The sequence below is a fragment of the Acomys minous genome (genome assembly GCF_964271855.1).
Source record: "Acomys minous genome assembly, chromosome: 9".
Classification (NCBI taxonomy): domain Eukaryota; kingdom Metazoa; phylum Chordata; class Mammalia; order Rodentia; family Muridae; genus Acomys; species Acomys minous.
This window is the reverse complement of record NC_140490.1, coordinates 54,497,003-54,521,253: the sequence shown is the minus strand read 5'-3', so window position 1 is coordinate 54,521,253 and position 24,251 is coordinate 54,497,003. Positions and strand designations below refer to the sequence as shown.

At 41.6% G+C, this 24,251-nt stretch overlaps 1 long non-coding RNA gene across 2 annotated transcripts in view; it reads right to left on the bottom strand.

Moving 5' to 3' along the window:
- LOC311606118 overlaps positions 1-21,536 on the bottom strand; it is a 29,317-nt gene extending 7,781 nt beyond the window's left edge. The window contains exons 1-5 of one of the 2 annotated variants that reach the window (XR_014782213.1): positions 21,403-21,536; positions 21,177-21,297; positions 3,615-3,804; positions 3,263-3,367; positions 623-2,577 (exon numbers count right to left, since the gene is read on the bottom strand). This is a non-coding gene — a long non-coding RNA (uncharacterized lncRNA). Of the gene's footprint in view, positions 1-622; positions 2,578-3,262; positions 3,368-3,614; positions 3,805-21,176; positions 21,298-21,402 lie in introns of those variants that run through there. The other variant, XR_014782212.1, reaches the window with a different exon arrangement.
- Between the last annotated feature and the right edge of the window lie 2,715 nt (positions 21,537-24,251).

Genomic DNA, 24,251 nt, shown 5'->3' with positions numbered 1-24,251 from the left:
CACAGTTGTACAGATATGAACCAAGGCAGGGTGAAGGCAAAGAGGACGATCTTCTGATGGACCTCAGAACTCAGCGATAAGTCTTTGTATTAAGAAGATTTAACTTCCACTATAAACGAGGTACCTCATACTTTTGATAATTGTCCTGAAAGAACTTCAAACAGGAAAAAAAAGTACTCTATTGTCAAAAACTGCTCAATTTGTTTTTGGAAGGTAATCAACCTGTTTGTTTTCAAGTGAATCATCATACTGTTATAAATGGATTATGAAATTATTGAGCCAATTGCGGTGGAGGCGGGGAAGCAGACTGGACCGCAACAAGCAGCAAGGGAAAACACATCCCACACCCACAAACACACTGTGACACTAGGTCCTGTGAGCACTCACTGCACGTGTCTGATGGCCGGAGTTTGATTCACAGAACCCATATTTTCTGGGTCCTGTAACAGTACTGTTGCATAACACACACACATAATAATAATAATAATAACAATAATAATAATATTGAAGTCTAAACATATTTCTTCCATAGTGGTAATTCTCCTTCACTGGTTGAAGTGAGCTTTGGTGTCAGCATTATCAGAATTTAATAATGAATGAATATTGTTATTTTATTCGTGGAAAGATTATGCATTCGCTTTAAGAGGGAAACATTTATTCTCTTTGATTATGACGGTGCTCATCAATTTTTCATTTCTCTCATAAGTGCTCCTGATCAGGATAATGAAGCTGAGATGAGCAATTCATCAGCCCCTGATGCAGATCAGTTCAGGGTTTCCATTATTCTAGAAACCCACCCTCATTTATCCAGCACAATGCAGATATTAATCCTGTCCCTTCCTTAGATTTTTCTTCATCATTTAGAGATTGATAAATGAAAAAGGGCTTTGTAAAAGAGATCGGGGAACTCTGAAGTGCTACACAAATGTTGGGTATTATTATTTAAAATTATGATCCATGCTTGGTGTGTTTAGAATGGTGCTTTTTGTTTAATCGTGATGTCTGGTTCTTCTCAATTGCTCGGAGGATCAAGCAAAATGGCTCATTGATTGGTAAATGAATGCCACACTCATCTTTTCATGTAGGCATCCGAAATGATCATTATTCCTGTCCTGAGGATGGCATGCAATTCAGAAAGGGTGGGAATGTGGCTCTTTAACATTTCATGATTCCACTCTGCCAGATAAATGGCAGGAGGTCTAGGTGCCCTTCCGTACCCCGTTCTGTCCTACTCTGTCCCTAATCACTCTGACAGTAATGGACACACAACTCCATCCCTCGAAACTCTCATCCCTCACAATTCCTGGAACCTCACTTTTTCTTTCTTTCCTTTTAGAATAATTCTCAGTTTAGTATTAGAAACGCCCAGCACCTGCTAGAATAAATGTCCCTGTGCTCTAGTGTCATAGGTGGCTCTAGGTATTATAAATGAACTTGCTTGGAATTCTTCAGTTGGAACCAATCAAGTTACAAACTAACTCACCTTCACTGTGGTTTACAAGTTGGAATTTCTTGCCCTCCTGCCTCTACGCTAGCCACTCTGTGCTAGTCACATACCGTCCTGTAAGTCATGCTTGTTTTCTAAGCCCTTGATAAATGGCAAAAATGGGGGTTGGGGGTTCCACTGGGGAGGGCGTTCTGAAGCATAAACATCTCTTTTATTTGGACAATGTTTTTAATATAAGACACCTAATGATACGGTTGCTGTATAGAATGGTAGAATTCAACTTGCCATATTATACACATGTGTTCATGTCGTTGTGAGTGTATGGACATGTGAGGAGGCCCACTGTGGCCAGAAAAGGGTGTCAGATCTCCTGAAGCTGGAGTGATAGGCAGTTGCGAATCGCTGAAAGTGGATGCAGGGATCTGGACTTCAAGGAAAGTCAGCAAGTGCTCCTAAGGGCTGAGTAATTTCTCTAGCGTCTGTGCTGACATTTTATATTTTGGGGAAATTTTTTCTTGAGTAGAGCAGGGCAATTTAGTGCATGAATTTTCCAATAAAAAGCCAGCACAGCTGTGAACCCTTTGAGATACTGTTCACCAGGTCTGATTGTGCGGGACAGTCAATATTGAATGTTTGGAGGACTCACCTTATTTTCTTAATTGCTTGCGGATTCTGGTATTTAAAAGTGAGCTAATAATCTGCCAACATCATGAGTGCAGCACTGTAAATTTTCTGAATGTATATGATTATCTAAAAGAGGATCACTGTGGTGGTTTGAATAAGAATGTACCCCCATAGGCTCAAACATTTGAATGCTCGGTCCCCTGAGAGTGGCACTATTTAGAAGGATTAGGAAGTGTGGTTTTTATTGAAGGAATTATATCACTGGGGGTGGGCTTTAAGATTTCAAAATCCTATCCCAAGCCCAGAGTCTTTCTTCCTCAGCCTTCAGATGAAGAAGTAGCTCTCAGCTACTGCCCCAGCACCAAGCCTGCATATTCACCACCACCATGATAATATACACTAACCTCCAAAACAGTAAGCAAGACCTAAATTGAATGCTTTCTTTTATCAGAGTTGCTTTGGTCATGATGTTTCACCACAGCAAATGAACAGTGACTGAGACAGGCCTGTAAAGAAAAAGCTCTTTTAAGTTTTTTTATCCAATAGCCTGAAAACTACATGAAAGGAAAGAAATGTTGCTCATAAATGGTTTTGACAGTGTCCTCTTATCTATGGTTTCTACAAGTGAGCCTTTTCTAAACTTGAAAAACAGGTCAGGGCTCCACAGCAACTAAAAGGAGTTGGTTTCTTCATGTGTTAAAAACTCCTGCCACTGAGTCCCTTTGAGCAATGCAATACTGGTGTGCTGTTTTCTTGGCACGTGTACTCCAGAGAAGAAGAAGAAGAAAAAGGATGTATTTGTTGTGAAAACAGAACTGTTTGTCTTCTCACTGATGTAAGTGTAGGACCAGTGAATCCTTTGAAATGTGGGTAGAAAAGAAATGATGTGAAGATGCTAAAAGGACCCTGTGAGAAGGACAGGGAGTGACAGAACACTCCAGGACCCATCAGACTGAGAGAACCATCTAGTGAAATAGAAGAGCACACATCCTGTTCATCTCATCTTTACTTAGGAATGTTTCTGAAGATGTCTACCTGGACACATTAGTGGCCTATTCATATTGATTCCCATTTAGTGTAGTCTGGTGATTGGGTGGCTGTGGTTTTCTGACCACTTGTAAATCTACCATCTTTTGGACCTATAGTCTGACTGGATACCCTTCAGGCAGGAAGCAGGTAGAAAGAATTAACCTTGAGAATCACAGAAGTTATTCTTAATGATGAGTCCAGAAGTGTCACAATTCTGTTCCACTGGGCAGCCTCAGGCATGTGCTCTCAGATAGAGGCCAAAGGGTCCTAAAAGATGGAGACATCAGTTAGAAACATATGGGAACCCTCCAAGACCGCTTACATCTTCTGCGGGGTATTGGCTGCATGGGTCCCAGTGGGGCTCTGTGATTTTTTTCCCCCAGCAGTCCCAAACAATCTGGTGTAAGTGAGAACACCATGTCAAGGTTTCACATGTTGAAGCTTCCTCAAGGGAGGAGTGATGGGAGCAGGACTGTGTCTCCTGGTCAGAGCTTAGCATGGAAATGGAAGGTACCCATAGTCGAGCAGTATCCTTGGAAAAGAGGGAAGCTGATCCAGTGCTGGGGCATTTGGGCAAGGACATCACAGCAGGAAAAGCTGACCAGAGGAGGATAACTGCAGAGATGTGATGCCTCACTCATGAAGGGTTTTCAGAATAGAGATTGAAGGATGCGCAATGATGCCAAGGGAGAGGCCACAGGAGTCTGTAGGAAAGAGAGAGAACATGACTAAAATAGCTGAAGAAAAAAAAAAAGGGACTGGAGGACTTGAGCATTATAGTTAGTGGGTGTGAATTTGACTTCCAAGATTAGAGTTCATGACAGGTTGATTTACAAACTGCCTTTCACTCTTCACATGGTTAAGTTGGCCCTCTTATGTCAGCTGAGGTCACTTGGGACAGTCAACAGCATAAAGAAGTCAAGACCTATAGAGAAGTCTTGGCTACCCTCTAGACACCTGATAAGTGCAGAGTAAATGTGGCTTTTATATGGCATTGCAGGTTTTCAGCTGTAGCTCAGTGACACTGTGACAGCAGTAGGCTGATAAGACCTGGGAATGAATTCTAAAATAATAAAGAGTAATAGGAAATCTGAGTAGGCTAAAACATCTCTTCACATGTGTGCTATTAAACAATACCCATTTCACCTATTCCATGGTAAAGAAACCTCATGTGCTTCTTACCAGTTTAATTCTGTCCATCTTACACTTCGTTTACCTTTTTAAAATTCAGTACTTGCATTAGTTTGGTTTCTAGTGCTGTGAAGAACAACAGGATGACAGCAACTTGTAGAGGAAAGCATTTATTTCATTTTGTAGCTTAGATCATGAAGGAGAGTTGGGGCAAGAGCTCAAGGAAGGAACCTGGAGGCAGAAAATGAGCAGAGGCTTGCGGGTTGCTCTCCATTTCTTGCCCAGTTTGGTATTTTATAAGACCTGGGACCATTGTGGAACTGTCCACAATAGGCTGGGTCTTCCTCATTAATCATAAGTCAAGAAAATGCTCCATAGCCTTGCCTGTAGGCCAGTCTTGTAGATACATTTTTTCAATAAAATGTCTCTTCCTGGGCGACCCTTGCTTGTGTCAAGTTGAAACACACACAGTACTTTCGTTACTATACTAATAACTTTATAATGAAAATAGAAAACTCCATGAACACAATAAAGATAATATACAGAGAATAAATTTTTTTAAAACAGTTTGCTGGTTTCTTTTTAAACAAAAGCTTAGAAATTCCAACTCCTTAATTTCAATATTAATTATTTTAGTTAAAACCAGTGGATGAAATAGAAAAGATTGGATTATTCAGAGACCCTTATAAGTGTACCTAAACACAAAGGACTGACCAGGATTGAAATGTTTCTAGGATTATGTTGCATAATTATCTTACATTTAAGTGTTTTAAGTTAAAGCAAAACTATTAAAAGGGTATCTTCATGTTTCAGTTCCCATGCCTAGTAAGAGGAATATTTTTGAGCTCTCATTCAACTAAGGGTCTTAGGCTATTTAATGCCTAATTATCGGCATAGCAGCATACAAAGATAGTCACCCATTCTGAATGCCTAAAATGTGTTAGTCTGCGTATTGTTACTACAACAACATAGCAGAGCTAAGCTAACTTGTAAAGAGCAATCAACACTTCATGTTGGAGTACAGCTGCAGAGATTGCAGTTTAAAACTAAGCAAGTTTATTGCTCTGAGTCATTGTTGTGTACCCTGGAACGCAAGGGTTAAGGCATCTGGCTCAGATTAGTATTAGGAAAGAAAAGTGAAGCATTGTGAGTGTGTTGTGATTTCATTGTTAAAAGACCCCCATTCATTCATGGGGTGGACCAGTTGTTTCCCAGCAGCTGGTGGTATTTGGAATGTTGTGGAACCTTCAGGGTGTGGAACCTCTCTGGAGGAAGTGAGTCCATGGGGCAGGTCTTGAAGTCTTTCAGCTCATCTCCGTCTTGTTTGCTGCTAACATGAAGTGTTCAACTGTCTCAGGCTCCCGTCACCATGCCCTGCCCTCTGATGAGCTTGATCCTCTTGAGCTTTAGGCCAGATTTTACACTTTCTCTTCTAAGTTGGTTTTTATCAGGTGTTTTGGCACAGCAGGAAGATAAATAGCTAATACATGACACCACATTCTTCCAAAGGCCATACCAAGAATGATCTTTCCATAAGTCTCTGTACTAGAAAGGTCCACAGCACCTCACCAGCCTGGGTACCAAACCTTTAATCTATGGGCCCCTGGGGGACACTTAAGAACGAACATATAGCAAAATGCCGTAACTCGTGTTTTCTTGAGGAAAAACTAGGACTTTGAAGTGACAGCACATGTTGGTGAGGGTGTGGAGAAAGGGGAACACTCCTCCACTACTGGTGGGAGTGCAAACTTCTACAATCACCTTGGAAATCCATCTGTCACTTTTTCAGAAAATTGGGAATAGTGCTACTCCACGACCCACCTATACCACTCCTGGGCATATACCTGAAAGATGCTCCACCATACAACAGGGACATTTGTTCAACTATGTTCATAGAAGCCTTATTCGAAATAGCCAGAACCCGGAAACAACCTAGATTCCCCTCAACCAAAGAATGAATAAAAACTCTGGTACATTTACACAATGGAACACTATTCAGCTATCAAAAACAAGGAAATCTTGAAATTTGCAGGCAAATGGGTGGAACTACAAATGCTTATTCTGAGTGAGATAACTCAGAGCCAAAAAGGCATGCATGTTATATACTTACTTATAAGTGAATATTAGCCTAACATCGATGTCCTCTGAGAGAGTTGGGGGATGGAAAGATGGGGGATGGCATTGTCAAGAGCTCCACAAACAGACTATCAAGGCTGAAAGATCTGGACCCAGGGGGGCCTGCACAAAGTGATAGACCAACCAAGGACATGGCAAGCAGAGGACCTAGACCCCCCCCCCCGATCAGATGTAGCCAAGGGACAACTTATTCACCACATGGAGGCAGGGTATGGGGGAATGGGAGACTGCCTCTGACAAGGACTCTAGTGCCCACGATTTGATCACTGCCCCTTAGGGGAAAGTTTCTGTCAGAACACAGAGGAAGGGGATACAGGCTATCCCGATAGGCTGTGGTCAGACAGCGGGGAAGGAGAACCCCATCTATTAGAGGTCATTGCAAGGGAAATAGAATGGAAAAGGAAGAGAGGGTGGGAACAGGAAGATAAGAGTAAGGGAACTACAATCAGGATGTAATGTGAATTAATAATAATAACAAGAAAATATGGAATAATTTCATCTGAAAATCTGTTTTTAATTCAAAGATTTGTGAGATTATATTTTAGGAACAAAATTCCATCAATTTACTCTAAAGCATGACTTCTGTTTTCTGTACACATTTTTTTGTTTTTTTATAAATATGTCCATTTATGTAGTAGCTCCGTTGAGATGTGATCCACACATGCAAGACAGCCTCTTCTTTACGAACACAAGTGGGTGGTGAGTCATAGGCCACCTAGAGATGGACAACTGTCAACAAAGGCTTGCTTCAGAATAACCCCATCACCCTGAAAATTCACCTCCTCTTGTTACAGCTTCTGCTTCCATACACTCCAGATGCCTGATCTTTCCAGACGCTGTATGTAATTGGACTCTTTTCATCTGGATCCTTTAGTTAGTCATCATGATTTTGAGGTTCCTCCATGTAGGAACCCGTGATGTAAAATTTGAGATCGTGTACTTTTTATTTTCACTGAGTTCCAGGTACATTCAAGTGACCCCTATGTCTTCTTTATTCTGTGGGGCTTTTAAGATGCATATTGTGTGATTTTTAAATATTTACAGATTTCCTGAAATTTTGTCAGGTGCCTAGTTTTGTTTTGCTTCACTGAGGCTGGGGAATGTGTTTTGAACAACTTAATCCTTTGAAATGTATGGAGAATTGTTTTAAGCCTAAAATTAGAGCTATCTTAAAAAGATTATGTGAGTTAAAAGAAGAAACTGTGCTCCACTGTTGTTGGACTAGCGTTCTCTAACCCCAAAGTCAATATGGCTGACAAAGCTATTCAACTGTCCTGTCTTCTGTTAGTTTCTACTGTTTACTGGAATTCTGAGATTGAAAGGCTACATCCTAGTGGGTGTGTTTTTCATGACACCTTTGTGTTGCTTTTTTATTTTATGTACTTCGTATGCTTTGTGGTGTTTCTATGATCATTCTATGTCAATGTGACGATTCCCTGGTATGTTGTGGTTCTCCTCGCATCTAGTAATATTTTTTTTGTTTTATAAACAATATTTCCTGATATTATTACAGTTGTTCTAGCTATCTGATACGTTTAGATTCACATCTATAGCTTTGCTTTCAATCTCCATTTAAATCTCAGGACCTCCTATTTCTCTACTAGACAGTTGAATCTTGCTGTTGTCTTATTTTTATTTTTTAACCTAGTCTTCCCTACCTGTTATCACACTGCATGGTAATAGGAATGGTAATTGTTTATGATAAGGCTGAGTCTGTCATTTGGTGATTGCCATTTGTTCCTGTATGCTTAATATTTTGTTTCTCCTTTATTTTATCTTTTTATACGAGTTCTCGCTATATTTCCTGATTAGAGCTCTCAAATGATATAATTAAATTTCTCTACCTGTTTTTCATATGATAAACAAAAGCAACAACTCACTTTTTGTCTATGGATTACCACATGCCTCTGGAGATTTTGTAAGTACAGTATGCCTTACAACAGCATGATTCTTAATACAGGAGTTGCTCTTCATCACAATATGCTACTAACATTTCCTAAGCTAGCTGAGGCTAATGCTGACTTTGTTTTGGTAAAATATTAGAACTTAGCTGTTGATGTGGCTTCTTTCTTCCTAATCCTTACAGCTTTGATAACCAAATATGTGTATATGAGGCAACAAATGAAGCATAGTCACTGTCTGTGATTTCTAAATAAATTGCAAAATAAGCTTTTCCTCTAAATTTCAGTGGAGTGGTTCTTTGCCAGTCTGTAAAACTCTTTATATATCACCTAAAACAATTCTGCTAGCAGTCACTTCTCTCAGGGCTTTAATTCACTGTCTCTTCTGTAGGTTCAAGCTTGATAGCCCATGAGATGCTCAGCTATTGGTGCTGTTTTTTTGAGGTTGTTGAGCCTGAAGGATGTGACGATGCTAATAGATGTGGGCAGGAAAGGGATGTCTGCTTTTGTTTCTGTCCTGAGTTGTTTCTACTACCTGGTTGGTGTGAATAGCTTCTGAGTCAGGCTTCTGCCACCACAGATGAAAGCACTGTGGCACCTCAGCGTAGTGGATTGAAATAGCTCTGAAACTGCCATGGACCGGCTCAGTCAGGTATAGGTCCTTGAGAACAGGAGTTGTCAAGGTGTTGGTGGACAGAGATAAGGTGAAGTGACAAACAGACAAACCCAGGGGAGTGTTTATATCTGCGTGACACTTCGCCTTGTCTCTGACCACCCTCTCTTCAAGCACTCCGGTTCCCAAGGACCTATACCCAACTAAGCTGGTCCATGACATGAATCAAAACATAACTTTCTTCATTTCTCCTGTCAGACATTACAACAAGGAAAGTAACTAATATGGTAACCATCTTAACAATGAGTTTGCTTTTTTTCCCCTTCTGTACAGTTCTGAACATTTGTTGATAGACCTGCATTTGACATACAAATTTCTGATGGTCTCTTCCTTTTTCTTTGTTATCTGTGCTGGCTAGCTTTATGTCATCTTGACACAGGCTCTAGTCATTGGAGAGAAGGATGCCACAATTAAGAAAATATTTCCATAATATTGGGCTTTGGGATAGAGCAGATATAGTAGAGATTGAAGGAAGGTCCTACCAATGCCTGGCCCAACCCAAGACCCAACCCCATGGGAGAGAACCAACTATTAATGATACTCTGCAATGCTTGTAGACAGGAATCAGGCAGAGTTGTCCTCTGAGATGCTCTACCTGGCAGTGCCTTGAAACAGATGCTGGACTCACTCCTAAACATTGGGAGATGTGTAGAGTGCCATGTGGAAAAAGTATGGGGAAGAAGAAAAGGACCTGGAGGTAACAGGAGCTTCACAAGGCAAATTACAGAACCAATTAACCAGAGCCCAGAGGGGCCTGCTGAGACTGAAGCACCAACAAAGGACCTTGCACAGACTGGACTTAGGTTCCCTACAAAGAGGTAGCTGATGGGATGGGCAACTAAGGCTTCATGTGGGTCCCCTAGCAAGGGGAGCCGGGGCTGTCTCTGGCACAGACTCTCTTGCGAGCTTTTCAATTGCTTCTCCTAACAGGACTGCCTTGCCAGCCCACAGGGAAAGAGGACACACTCAATCCTGATACAACCTGATGGGCCAAGGTGGCTGGGAAGGGGGGGATGGGATGGGGTGCTCCCCTTTTCTGAAGAATAGAGGAAGAGGATAGGGAAGAAGGACAGAGGGTAGGAGTGGGAGGTGAGAAGGGATGGGGATATGACCAGGATGTAAAGTGAATTAAATAATTAAATAAATAAATAAGGCGTTGGCAAGCCTATAGGGAATTTTCCTAATCAGTAATTCTTCCGGGAAGAGGCCAGCCCATTGTGGGTGGTACCATCTCAGGGCTGCTAGCCCTGGGTTCTATAAGCAAGTTGATCATGTTATCAGAAGCAATCCAGTAAGCAGCACTCCTCCACACCTGCTGTATCAATTCCTATGTACAGATTTCTGCCCTCACTACCTTTGATGATGAACTATTATATGGAACTGTGAATAAAGTAAATCTTTTCTTCCCTCAGCTGATTGTAGTCATGGTGTTTCATCACAGAACTAGTAATCCTAACTACAACAAGTTGGTACCAGGCTGGGCCATGACTTGCTCTTCCTGGCTTACTCCACCTGCATTCTTATAGAACCCTAGACCACAAGCCCAGGGATGGCACCACCCACAATGGACTGACCCCACCCCCAGGAATCACTAATTAAGGAAATGCCCTGTAGTCCTGCCTACAGCCTGGAGGCCTGGATTGAGACATTTCAGAGGGAAGCAAAAACTTTAATGGGTTTTTTCCATGAACAATCTCTGGTGTCTGAGGCTGAATAATTAACTGGTTGTGGTTAACAAGAGATCAGAACCACTAAAGGAAACTCTTTGCTTGGCTAGGACAATGGATGCTGGTCAGCTGGGGCTGAAGAGCTTAAGAAGAGACCGGCAGCACTGAGATGAAGACCTGGGAAGTGGTTCCTCAAGGTCGGCACACAGAAGCTGTGTGTCAGAAGCAGCCAAGGTTGTACCTTGTTTTCACAGCTGAAGTTGGTCATGTAACAGTTACCCATGTAGTACTGGTTTTGAAGGCATTAGTAGGTCATGGAAAGCAACTGAGGCTTAGCACTATGTGAAAGTTTTGGAGTCCCTGAAGAGAGCCCAGGAGAAACTACTGGTGAAAGTGTAGCCCAGTTGCAGCAAGGGACCCGGGGAGTTTTAGTGATTCCAATGATACGAAATGGACACCAAGAACAGCAATAGTGGTGGAGTGGAGCTACCTCGAGTCTAGAAGATTCCTCCTCCGTGTGCTGCAGCAGGCAGAGCTGGAGAAGTGGCCCAACCCCATTGAAGAAGCACAGAAGATCTTGAGTGAATCCCAGCTATTTGGAGACTGAACTATTTACATTGTTTGATTTCTTCCCTGTGTCTGTGTCCTGGATCTTCCCTCTTGGAGAAAGTGGGCGTGTCAACTTGACACAAGCTAGAATCATAAGAGTGGAGGGATCTCTATTGAGAAAATGTCCCCATAAGATCAGGCTGTAGGCAGGACTATAGGGCATTTCCTTAATTAGTGATTCCTGGGGGCGGGGTCAGTCCATTGTGGGTGGTGCCATCCCTGGGTTTGTGGTCTTGGGTTCTATAAGAATGCAGGTGGAGTAAGCCAAGAAGAGCAAGTCATGGCCCAGCCTTCATGGCTGCTGTATCTCCTGTTGCACCCACGTAGGGACTGTCCTTCTCAACTTCGAAATTTCTATCTGGGTCTTTTATTTATTTATTTATTTATTTATTTATTTATTTATTATTTTATTTGTGATCCCTATTTATTGATTCATGGACATCACATTTCACTTGAGGTCCTTGAAATGCACTACTATTTTGAAGACGTTCTCTAGTGCAACTGACATCTTTACTTATTCACAACCACTTTGTTTTGACTTCTCCCTGTTTGTAAGTCACACTTTCCTCCTGTGTGCAAACATAGTAACCTTTGGATGACAACATTGAAATTCTCTGTAAGTTATTGTAGCTACTTTAGATTATGATTATTTTACCTGGGGGTTATTGCCTGTTTGGCTTAGTTTTTTACTAAACTGGATTGTGATTGTATGCTTTCTCTCCTTTTATAGTACACAGCCACTGTGTTTCTGTTCACTTTTTCCAATTCTTACGTTAATTTTTTTCTGTCCGAAATCCTACACATCACCCCTGTGACTAAATAGCATGGTTACTAGCCAATCATTTGGCCAACTGTTTAGCTCAAACACTTCATAGCAATTAGGCCTCTGTTCTCACCTGATAGTGAGATCCATTTAAATGCCAAGAAGATTGTACTGCCATGCAAGCACACCTCACCGCCATGGTCCCTCTAATGTTTGCTGGGCTTTCACAGAAATTCCTGGATCCATGAACCCCTTCAGCCAGCTCATGTTAGACCTTACTCGGCTCTTTTGTGACTCTCTCATTCCCAGGGTCCTCATGTTAGATATCTCTCCCGTCTTCTTTTCCACTGTTTGCCCAGGCAAGACCCTACTTTTCATTTTCTGCTATGTCTGTTGCTTTCATTGACAATTCCACTTGTTATGGGATTTTGTCCTGTGCTAAGGCCAATCCTATCCCTCCACACAATTCCTCATTGTCCCAGACTACCCTCTCCTCATGCCATCAGGACAACTGAGCTGGGTGTAGGGGAGAGTGGAAACTCCCAGGCATCATGAGCTTCGTTGTCTCACTGGATACTGTAGAGTTTTTGTTTTTGTTTTATGAATAACTCACCTTTTTCTGTTTTCCAGGAAAGTAAAGTGGCAGTTCGGAGTACTCTGTTTCAGATTTACTGAAGGCCAGATGTACATTTACTGCATGCACATGTGAGTACAGGTTCCCTCTGATTACAGAAGATGGTTTCAGATCTGCTCAAATAGAGTTTCAGGGAGATGTTGGCTGATCAATGTGGTGCAGGGAGCTGGTACTAAAATTTCTATTACTTCTCACACTTGCTTGTTAAAACCTGGAAGAGATGCCTACCCCATACCTGACTGTTTACTGTTTCTTTGTTTGCAATCAAATGGCAAGACAGTTGTGTTACACGTTTTCTCGGGCTGATGGCCCAAAGCTTATTTGAATGAACACATTTTCCTGCTGAAAAGAATATTGAATGTTTCCTTACCCACTTCAATAGTTAACACTGATGTGGCTAGGCTATGAATTTACTAATAGTCAAACGTTGACTTCTGCTCTCTTTTAGAGTTTTCTGTGTTCCCTGGAGGAAAGTCGCTGTCCTGGTTTGCCTTCCTGTTGTCATGGGGTCTAATGCCCTCTTACAGGTTACAGTTCACCATCAAGTAAGCTAGTGCAGCAACATAAGGCCAAGGTTAAAGGAGAACAGAAGCAGAGGCCACAGAGGAATGCCCTGTACTGGCTTGCCCAGAAACCTTCCTTATAGAACTGAGGACCAATTGCCAAGATTGTCTTTAATGGGCCGGGACCTCCTCCATCAATCAGCACAGCCCAACCCAAAGGAGGCAATTCCTCCACTGAGGTTTCCTTTTCCCAGGTGTTTTGAGTTAACAACTGAATCTAAATGTGACGGATGCTATGGATTTACCTACCCAGCCATTTTTAGCCAAAGACTTCAGATCCTGTGTGGTATCTAAGGAAGGACTTGACTCAAACACTACACTCCAGACCCTATCTTTTGGAAGTCCTTCCGGAGTAAGAACTCTTTTCTTTTTTTGTCCTTTCAAAAGGAGGGTGATAGGGTATCAAGTCTCTCCTTGTTGACCTATTATCCTTCCTCTGAGTGCCCCCAGGCATCTCCATCCAAGGGACATGGTCAAATATGGGACACCAGAGTTTGTATAAGCATATACAGGGGGAAGAGGTCCCCCTCAGACACAGACATAGGGGAAGGGAGTAGGGGGGAAGTGGGAGGAAGGGAGGAATGGGAGGATACAAGGGATGGGCTAACAACTGAGATGTAATATGAATAAATTAATAAAAAAAAACTGAAAAAAAAAAGGAGGCTGAGCAGATGGGGAAAATGTCTGGCCGTGGTGATTGGTAAAAGCAACTGTAGGGTGGGAGGTTCCTTAGAAAATAGGTTGCTCCTGAGAGAATGGATTTAAACAATATTTCCCTCTGGCCTTATGGAACATAGGGGTTGGGCATGTGATAAAAAGTAATAGAAATTTCTCAGGAAAAGAGTTGGCTCTACCAGAGGACCTGTATTTCCTGAAGACCACCAAGACACAGGAGGTGTGTTATGTGGAAAAGCAGGAGGAGAGGGGTGATTGCTGACAGATGTAGGCTCCGAAGGACACTGTTGTACAACATAAACCAGGGAGATACTGGCAGGAAAATTGGAGGTGGAGTGAGGATCTTGTAAATAAAAACATAACCTGAGGGTCTGACATTTGTAAACGGTGGGAAAAGAAAATTGTTTTCCTTTCTAAAAGAGGAACATATGATCCCAAAAGGGGAAACGGTGCTTTGTTAGACATGTGTGCTTTTCAAGACATCAGCAGGCAAATCTAAGTCAGTAATTAACCTTTCAGCATCACCAGTATCATTGTTATAGTCATCCAATTGTGGTATACTCATGGGAATCATTGTTTGGGGGTGTTCTAACAGCCGGGGTGACTAATAAAGTTTTCTTCTGTATTTTCGTGTGCGATGTTAACGTGCAAATCCTAATGTGTACCTAGAAATTCTTCCCTCTCAGGTAATGCTTGTCTGCCACCTGTCTAACAATTCATTGCAGCCCTGGGGCATTTTAGGAGTCAGCTGTTTGTGCTAAAAGGGAATTAATGGATGGTGTAAATGGCACTAAAAATAGAGTGCCTTTATCAAAAGGTCCAGATGCTAGCTTATCAGATGCTAGGGAGGAACCTCTTGCTAACTGGTTGCTATTCTATTCCTGTCAGCTTCACTTAAGGAGACATTTACACCATACACAGCTGGAATGTGGTAGTTCTTATTGAAAAAGACTGCATAAAACCTAGCTGGTCTAGGGCCCTTCCTCTGTGTCTGCTTATGTGATTATTTTGTTTGTTTGTTTGTGTTCTTGATTGACTGGCCTACAGCAGGACTGTTAGTAACTGTTGTTGTTGTTGTTGTTGCTATTATATTATTATTATTATTATTATTATTATTATTATTATTATTATTACTATTATTATTATTGGAGAATATCAATGTACAAACAGAAAAAGTTCCTAAACAAAAGAAAGCTTAGGAAATAGTTTTTACCCCAGATAAGAGTTATAAAGTCATAGTTCTGCCCAATCTCATTTTGCAATTGATTTGAAAAGAATCATAAGTCTTCACAGTTGAAAGACACCTCAGATGTGCTCCAGTCAAATTCTCTCATTGTAGTAACTAAGAAATGAATGCTCAAATAGGTAAAGCAGACTAATGATATTCCCATGACAGGCTCTCAGGACAATGAGGAAGACTCTTTAATTTTATGCTCTTATCTTGCCCTCCTTCTTCTCAAATGACAAAGTATTGGCCTCTTTTTGTTTACTTCATTTTTTCTTAAAATATTATTTTCAAATGTTTAATTTGGATATAATTACATCACTTCCTCCTTTAGTTTTTTTTTTTTTTTTAATTGTAGAGACCACAGAGGAATGTTGTATGCTGGCTTGCCCAGATACCAATTGTCCAGACATAGCACTGCATTAGTGGGCTGCGTCCTCCTCCGTCAGATGACAGTTAAGAAATTGCCAGGTGTATCCGGTACCTTGCTGACTGCCAAATATAACTTCTGTCTTTTAAGCTTTGGCTGTTTGGTCTGTAATGATGCAATATGGTAGGATCAGCATGGATGCCTGTCATGTCAATGAGGTGTATTTATGATTGAAATTTTTGCTTTAGTACTAGTTCAAAATATATTTGAAGTCGTGCTAAAAACTGATGCAGTTAATTACAAGATTAAGCTTTACCTATTCCCTTGTTTTATGCTTTCAAGGTTAAGCCTAGATTGGGTAACTAAAAACCTGCAATGTTTGTTTAGTTCAGCTGTACTTAATAGATTATGGTCCTCACATCTCTCAGAGAATCTGGAAAATATGGCATTTAGATGCTTAATAAAAAAGCTTACTATGACAGAGACCCCAGCTTCTGGCAGAGAAAATTAGGACACAAGGGCAGAGGACTTCCCCCAGATTGTGATACCGGGAAAGACTGCCCCCAATGCCTTGCCTGCTGTGAAGGCCCTGCCTGGACTGCAGACACACAGGACACCTGGATAATTGACTGCTCCATTTTGCAAGACAAAATAAGGCAGGTCTGTCTCCTCCTCCAAGTTCCTCCTCCACAGAAAGGCCTCTCAGATTTGCCAGGCCTGGCAGCTGAAGACTGATGCTGCCCTAGGACCTGTGCCCACAACAGAGATGCAAAGACCACAGGAGCCTGGTGGGAAGGCCATTGGGGTAATGGGTATACCTCTGCTGTATTAATCAATACATAGGCCACTTGGGTTATGCTGCCTGTGGTAATTTGTTCTTCATAGGTCTCTGATGTGGTTAAAGATTATTTTAGTAGAAGCAACTAAGGCTTCAGTTGCCTTCTCAGAAAAGTGTATTATTTATGTGAGGTCTGAGGACCTAAGAAAGTATTTAAGGGTCTAAGAAGGTGCAAGTTATAAAGGTTGGAGGTGATGCTGACATATTTAAAATTTGCCTTGTTTTTTTGTAAACCTAAAAAGAGTTTTGTAAGCTTAAGGGACTTCTCAAAAACACTTCTCATGGAACAAATGTACTCCAGGTCAGTACTGCCAGTCATTAGCCTATTTGGCTGAAGATAGGATCTATTCCCCTTACCCCGGTCCTGGTACCCACTGCCCTCCAACTATCAAAACCATGGGCCTAAAAGTCTCAAATGTATGTATATATGGTCCAGCATCCTGCCAGGTTCAGGTGATTTCCCCAAGAGCTGTATCCAGAACTCAAATGCTCCAGCCTAAACCTCACAGACTGCTCCAGCTAGGGCTGCAGTTGGTCTCATAGATCCTGGACAGTGAGTAGAAGAGCCTGCTCTTCCCAGACTTGGCCAACATTCCAGCTTTTTGCCTTCCCACTCCCAATATTGATGTCCCACAATGTCAGCAGGAAGTAGTTAAAGATAATTGTTTTGCCCCTTATCCATTTATGATCAATAAAAGGCTAGAATGTTTGGTTTCAGACATCCCTCAGTCACTGTCTGCTGCAGGGCACGGCTGGCATAACTCATTCCTGACCTACCCTTCCCCCTACACTATATAATCCAGGCATTTTGGTTCCCCCTCTGTCTTTTTTCTCTCATTTCACTTTCTCTTCCTTCTTTGTGTGTTTAGTCTATCCTTTTCTTATATATATATATATATATATATATATATATATATATATACTTTTCTTTTTTAAAAAGATTTATTTATTTACTATTATGTATACAGTGCTCTGCTTGCATATACTTCTGCGAGCCAGAAGAGGGCGCCATATCACATTACAGATGGTTACGAGCCACCATGTGGTTTCTGGGAATTGAACTCAGGACCTTTAGAAGAGCAGGCGGCACTCTTAACCACTGAGCCTTCTCTCCAGCCCCTAGTCTCTCCTTTTCTTCTCCATCTTGTCTCTTCATCACACCTCTCTCTCCTTCCCTCCATCCCTCCCTCCCCCATGCCCTTGCCTGGCAGCTGAGAGCTGCTTCCAATAAACCTGCTTTTATATACTATAACTCTGCCTTGCCATTAGCTCATCCCAACAATTCAGTCAGCATCTATTGAGATTGTCCTTCTTCCTCGTTAGCATGTCTATTGATAATGTCATTGTTCAGATCTTGCTGATGCAGCCATTTCTATGAGAGGCAGCTCAAAGTAAACTCCCTGGTATTCTGGCTTTTAGTATCTTTGGATCCTTTCTTCTGTGATGCTCCCTGAGCCAAGGATGCAGGAACCAAAGATGATGTAGATGTATCCATTGGAGCTGGGTTCTTCTGTAATCTGTTGATCTCCGCATTATGTCCAGTTGTGGTTTTCTGTAATAGTCTCCTTTTGCTATAGAGAGAGTTTTCTTTGAGGAGAGGTGACAGCTACACTTTTCTGTGGGCATAGTGATATGACTTGTAATGTAATCATGAATTATGCTGGCCTAGGAAAATGGTGGATGTGGATCCTCTTTTAAGACTCATTCTCTCACTAGCTCCAGGTTTCTAGTACCAGGTATAACTTCCCTCTTGTTGAGTGAGCCTGAAGTTTACTTAGACATCTACCGGTTATTACATATGTACTATGTATAGTTTTTTAGTAGATATTTAGCATGTTACTTGAATGTTTCTCAAAAAAAACCTTGGTGATGTTTGTCTCTTTCCACTTATTCTCCTTCTTTATTGGCTTCTTTGTCCTCAAATTAGATCCCTCTCTCCATTTTTCCATCGCAGCTATAAAGAAAAATAAAATCATAAAATTTGCAGACAAATGGATGCATCTAGGGACTTGTATACCGAGTAAGGAAGCCAAGACCCAGAAAGACAAACTGCGAATTTTCGGCCGTGAGCCTATGACATGGAGGAACTGAGGAAAGCGGAAAGTTATAAAGGGACCATGAGGAATGGTAGAGCTTGAAAGGGAAATAGTGGGATATAGGTGATATGTCACTCCTGTACATTACCTCCACTTCTTCACAAGTTCCAGGGAAACTAAATTTGAAATTTCTCTTTTATTCATGATTTTGATAGTGCCTAAGACACTAACAAAACTCCACAAAGCTAAAAATGGCATGTCAAGAAAAGCAGTATAAATTCCTGCCTGTGGTTCAAGTGCAGGGTGGAAACTTTAGGACCCACTGGGGGATAGGAAATCTATGTAAATGAGACAGGACTCCTGGGTGAAAATGAACGCTAAAACTTTCCATTGATTACAGACAGATGACCCATTGTGATCTTACTAGACTAATGCCCTAAATCAGAAGTGCCTATGGTTGGCTAGCCTGTTAACCCCTAACGTGTATAGTCAATACGTCATGTATCACATTGGTCTACCTGAAGTTTCACCTACGCATAGGCAGGGGGATTTCAAGAGTGTTTTATGGCATTTACTGATTCTTTTCAGATTTCTCTTTGCGAATTCTGAATTACCTAGCCTGGCCACATTGGTAGAACGCACATTTTGTGACAAAGTGTTAATCTCAACTTCCTTGGATTTATCTCCTCCTTTTTCTGTAGTTACAGTCTCTGTGAATGATGATTACCTATTCTCATCTCAGACATCATCATTCCCAGGCCTTATGCCTTCTGATATTTTGCTCTTTAACTTTTACATTTTTATTTTATTTTTTAATAAAAAAAAATCAAGATTTTGTTGTCAAAGTGCATGCTGAAAAAACTATTTAAAAAAAAAAAACAAGCTGGGCGGTGGTGGTGCACGCCTTTAATCCCAGCACTCGGGAGGCAGAGGCACGTGAGTTCGAAGCCAGCTCGGTCTACAAAGTTAGTCCAGGACAGCCAAGGCTACCCAGAGAAACCTTGTCTCGAAAAAACCAAAAAAACAAAACAAAACAAAAAACAAAAAACCAAACATACAAAAACAATGATCACCTCTGGTTATTAAATTGTTGGCTCCACAATAAAATGGCCTGAGAATTCTCCTCATATCACCTTTATCAGCTAGGTTGAACTCACCCTGAATCCTCTGACATTACAGCTGGTTTTTATCAGTTGTCTGGTATGCCCCCAGAACAGTGAAAGAAATAACCACTCCCTGTTTCTGAAAACACTTGAAGCTATACTCAGCCTGGCAGCCAGCAAATAAATCTTGGGAAGCCAAAAGAAATGTGAGTTCTGGGGTCCAGTTAGGAGCCCACGAACAAGGGGGCTCGCCTGGCTTGTAGTTTTTGTGTAAATGAGAAATCTACTTGGCTGCCTAGGTATTAGATAAGAGTTTTAAGCAGTGCTGTGCGGCATTGTACAGCCGGAATAGAGACGGGTTGGAGAAGGGCCCCAGCTGAAATTCTCCTAGGAGAAGTTTGTTTTTAGTTTCCTGAAATGCTGAGGCTAGAGGTGGAAACACAGTGTTTGGAAATCACTCTTTGACAAGCTGCACAACCAAAAGCTCCACAGCTCAACCTTTTACAAAACCCACCCATGCGTTGATCACTATTTCCGAGCTGTTATTTGTACTAACATTTCAAAGCATCACTGATTTCCTAGGTACTGCTATTCTATGCTAACACCTTTCAATAGTATCCCTAAATATTTCAGTATTTTGTTTATTCTGGGTTCCCTTCAAACCAGAAGGCCTACAGAGAATCCCAAGTCCCGTTTCCTTTAGATTGCAGCTTCCTTGGAAGACTCAGGATCCTGGAAAGCCAGGGTGTTGCGGAAGAGCCTTCTCTCTAAGCCAACACAGAGCCATCTCCAGGCCTTCAGGATGTGGGAGGTGTGTGTGTGTGTGTGTGTGTGTGTGTGTGTGTGGTGGGGGGGATTAGACAAAAGAGACACATGCCAGAGCCGGTTTCCATTTAAACACGTTAAAATCCAGCACACATGCATTTCAGGTAAACACTATGCTTTACATTCCTGAAAGAATAAATAAATCCTCACGCCAAGGAAAATATTGACATTGAGCAATAACCAATAGAGGCCTCCCCACTGTCCATTCCAGGAGGCCATGTTTGGGAGGGAAGACAGAAGAGCAGAGCTTGCAGGGCTTGGAGAAGCTTTGCATTTCTAAGATGAAGTCTCAGTATAACATCACTTAGGAGGGTCAGGGTGGGAGCACAGGAGAGGTTGATCTATCTTATGAACTAGACTCCAAATAATGTAAAAAGAGGCTGAGGTGAGAGACCATTTCTTTTGGTAGCCTGTCAGAAGTAATTTCAGACCTGACAGGATGCCAAACAGTACGGTGCGATGTCTAGCTTTCAGCTCTCCTGCTGGACACAAGAGAATCGTCACTGTGGAAGCAGAGCTGCCAGATCCTGCAGCTAAGCTGTGCCAATCACTGCATCTCTACTTCTCTGCTCCTTGGCTCTTCCCTCCCACTCCCCTCCCTGCCCTCCCTTGGTGGGTATAGAATTCAGTCTTTTATGGAATCACAATGAGTTGATATAAGCAATAGCAACGAAAACAACATCAAAAGAAATTACACCACCATCAAACTATCTCATAATATCATTAGTGACCTAAATTAAAGCAAGATAATTGTCCCAGCAGACAACAAACAGCCATGAAGAATACTAATAATGGTGAAAGCCCGTTCCAACACTCTGCCAGGAGCCCGGCTTCAACCGGGCTTGCAATTTGTGTGCAGATCGCCTGACAAAGCTCTTTCTCAAGTTCAGAAAAAAAAGAAAACAAAACAAACCCGGTCTCAGTCACCTTTATCTCTGTTTTTCTTCATCCTTCTCCTTCCAGGTCCTTATTATAGTCATAAAACAGAAACAAGATCCTCAAAGCTCCGCTGAATGTTGAGTGAGAAATGCTGACGTAACTGCGGTTGCTGTTGGGAAAGAGAAGTTTCTCAGGCGTGAAGCTCAGGTCAGTGCCATAGCAGCTGACACACTTAACGTTCTGCAACAAATTGCATCAAAAGAGGAAAGTTCACCTCACTGCTTCCAGGCTCCGAGGAGTACCGGTTCTAACAACGACTCTCAGCAGCGATGTGTGATTGTACCTGATACTGAGAGAGGGGGTGCCTGAAGTCAGACTCTGACCCTTTTCCTGTTTCCTAGTGTCAGATGTTGCAGCAATGAGCTTGAGTGGAGTAATTAGCTATGACTTCATGGGTCAGGACAGACTGGTTTCCTCAGTAGCAATTGAGCAAGAAGAACTTTGTCTCAGCTTCTCAAAGTTAGACACACATGTCATGAAGTTAGGGTTGGAAAGGGCCAAAGCCTCCTACAGAAAAACCCACCAGGGCTCTGGACAGCTACTGAGTTAGGCACAGAGACAGGTACCTATGGCCATCCCATCTCCTGGGGCTATGAAGAAAGAGCATAAGCAAAAGTCCATCTCAAAACTTCCATTCCTTATTATTTTCATTTGGAAGTGGTTATGAAGTGCATTTGAACTCTGTGCAGACATCTTCTGGATTCTCTTCCCTAAGTACAATTTTAGTCTCCATCTGCTCCATTAAGAGTGAAAAATATGTAGTCCAGGCTGGCCTCAAACTCGTGATCCTCCTGCCTCTGCCTCCTTCAGCAAATTCTACTGGTGTCATTCTCCACAGTAGAGTGGAGAGTGGGATATGACTTTCTCACGTACTCTGGTGCCTCACATTTGACCATGTCCTCTGGAGGGGGAGACCTGGTGGCACTCAGAGGAAGGACAGCAGGCTACCAAGAAGAGACTTGATACCCTATGAACATATACAGGGGGAGGTAATCCCCCTCAGGAACCGTCATAGGGGAGGGGAATAAGGGGAAAATGGGAGGGATGGATGAATGGGAGGATACAAGGGATGGGATAACCATTGAGATGTAACAAGAATAAAGTAATAAAAAAAAAGAGTGAAAAATAAAGAGGTGTGCTCAGCAGGCCACTGGGTATGGCAGGCTCCTCTGATGCTTAATGAAAAGCAGGCAAGGTCTACATCCAGGTTCAAGACACTGACAGACTTCTGAACCTCCTATCTCAATCAGGATCCAGATGTGTCCAAAGCTTGCCTGGATAAGTCAGATGCTCCATGGGTGTTTGGGAGTGGAAGAACCAGCTCTCTGCTACACATATGCTTGTGCTGTTTCTGTTTCTGTCGATTCTATTAGAAGTAAAACAGAATTACTTCAAGATGACATGTGCCTGATCTTCTCCTCATTCCACAGTGCCTTATGACAATCACTTCACATTTTCGGAGCCATCAGGTTTGGTGGATATAAATCATTCCAATACAGTAAGAAGAACTAAATCCGCTGCAAGGCTGCCTAGACACTGCCATGTAGACTTCGAACATAACTGAGAGCTGCCTGGCCCCCACTGATGGTATTTTGGACAAATTGAGAGTTGATGGGAAAATTAAAGAGAAAACACATGTGCTGAGTGTGGCTCCCAGCTATTAATCAAACATCAGTTACCATGGAGTATGACTGATATGTGTTATTTATAGGCATATGAAAAGCAGAGGCCATTGTAAAGATCACAGAGCCCACCCACCTTGGTTTACAAACAGTCCTTTCTCTGCTTTAACACAGGGGTAAGTTCTCAGAGATGCATTGCTCGGGATTTTGTTAGGCAAACATTGTGAAGTGTACTTATGTTACCAATCAGCTGTCTGAGGGGTTTTTACTTCTACCCAACAAGATCTTCGTGTTCTGTTTTGGGCAGATTTTCTTTCCCTCAGATGTTGGCAGCACCCACTGCAGTGGGCAGGTGGGACAGCTGTAGGTGGTACCCTCGAATTCTGCAGCCTTTAGATGCCAGGAATCTGGACCATTGGGTGTACATGTGGTACAGCTCTTTTGTAGACCTAGGAAAGTAGGATTCCTTGCCCCTTGGTGGAGCTTGGTCTAGTCACTTCTAGCCAGGCCTAGTTATTGGAAGTTCTCAGAATTTGGCTGTGCCAAGTGTCTCTTGCGGTCAGTCAGCAGTCTGATATCCTTGGCCCTTAAGACTCCTTATTCTTTGAATTTCTTCTGAGCCTGTGGTTTTGCTTCTTTCTGGCTTCTTTTTTATTATATTTAATTTTTTGTCTTTTTTCTATTAATTAAACATTTTTACATATGCATATACATTATTACACATATTTATAATACACTACCTATAGCAAGAAGAACCATGACACAATCAGGAATTATATAAATGTTACATTCTTAGTGTTTTGGCTATTTGTATTTGACAGCCTTGTCAAATATATCTTTCCTATATTGGTGCATCTATCATTTTGAATGTAAATCAGTCTCCATCACATCTTGGCATTATCAACTTAAAACATCTACCTAGACCTAAAAACATCTTAACCCCTAAACAACTAAGATTCATTGTAAAACTAAGCTACCTCATCTTCAACTCCATTAAAGAATTGAGAAGGAATAAATACAGTGGTATAAAATTCAAATGTAAGATTATTCTTCACACACATTCTATATATTTCTATTCTAATATGAGGTATTTTACCCATATAACTCATTTATAAAATAAGGTTTATTTCCAATACTTTGAAAGTGCTATTGCAAGCTTTTAGGATAAATAAGTTATACAAGTTAATTGTTAGTTGATCAATCATGGTCATATAAATTACTAGTTTACTTTTATCACAAGAATATAAATCTTAGGTTCAGCAGATAGATATGATTCTATAGAAAGATAAGGTAGGATAGTTAGGTAAGGGCTTCAATAACCTCAGAGACATGCAGAATATGGCATTTTGAAATTTTTTTTATTTTAAAGATTCACTGACAATGAGACAGGTTAACTCTTGGCAATGCCAAGCCTACCTCAAAGAGGATGATGAGCATCAAA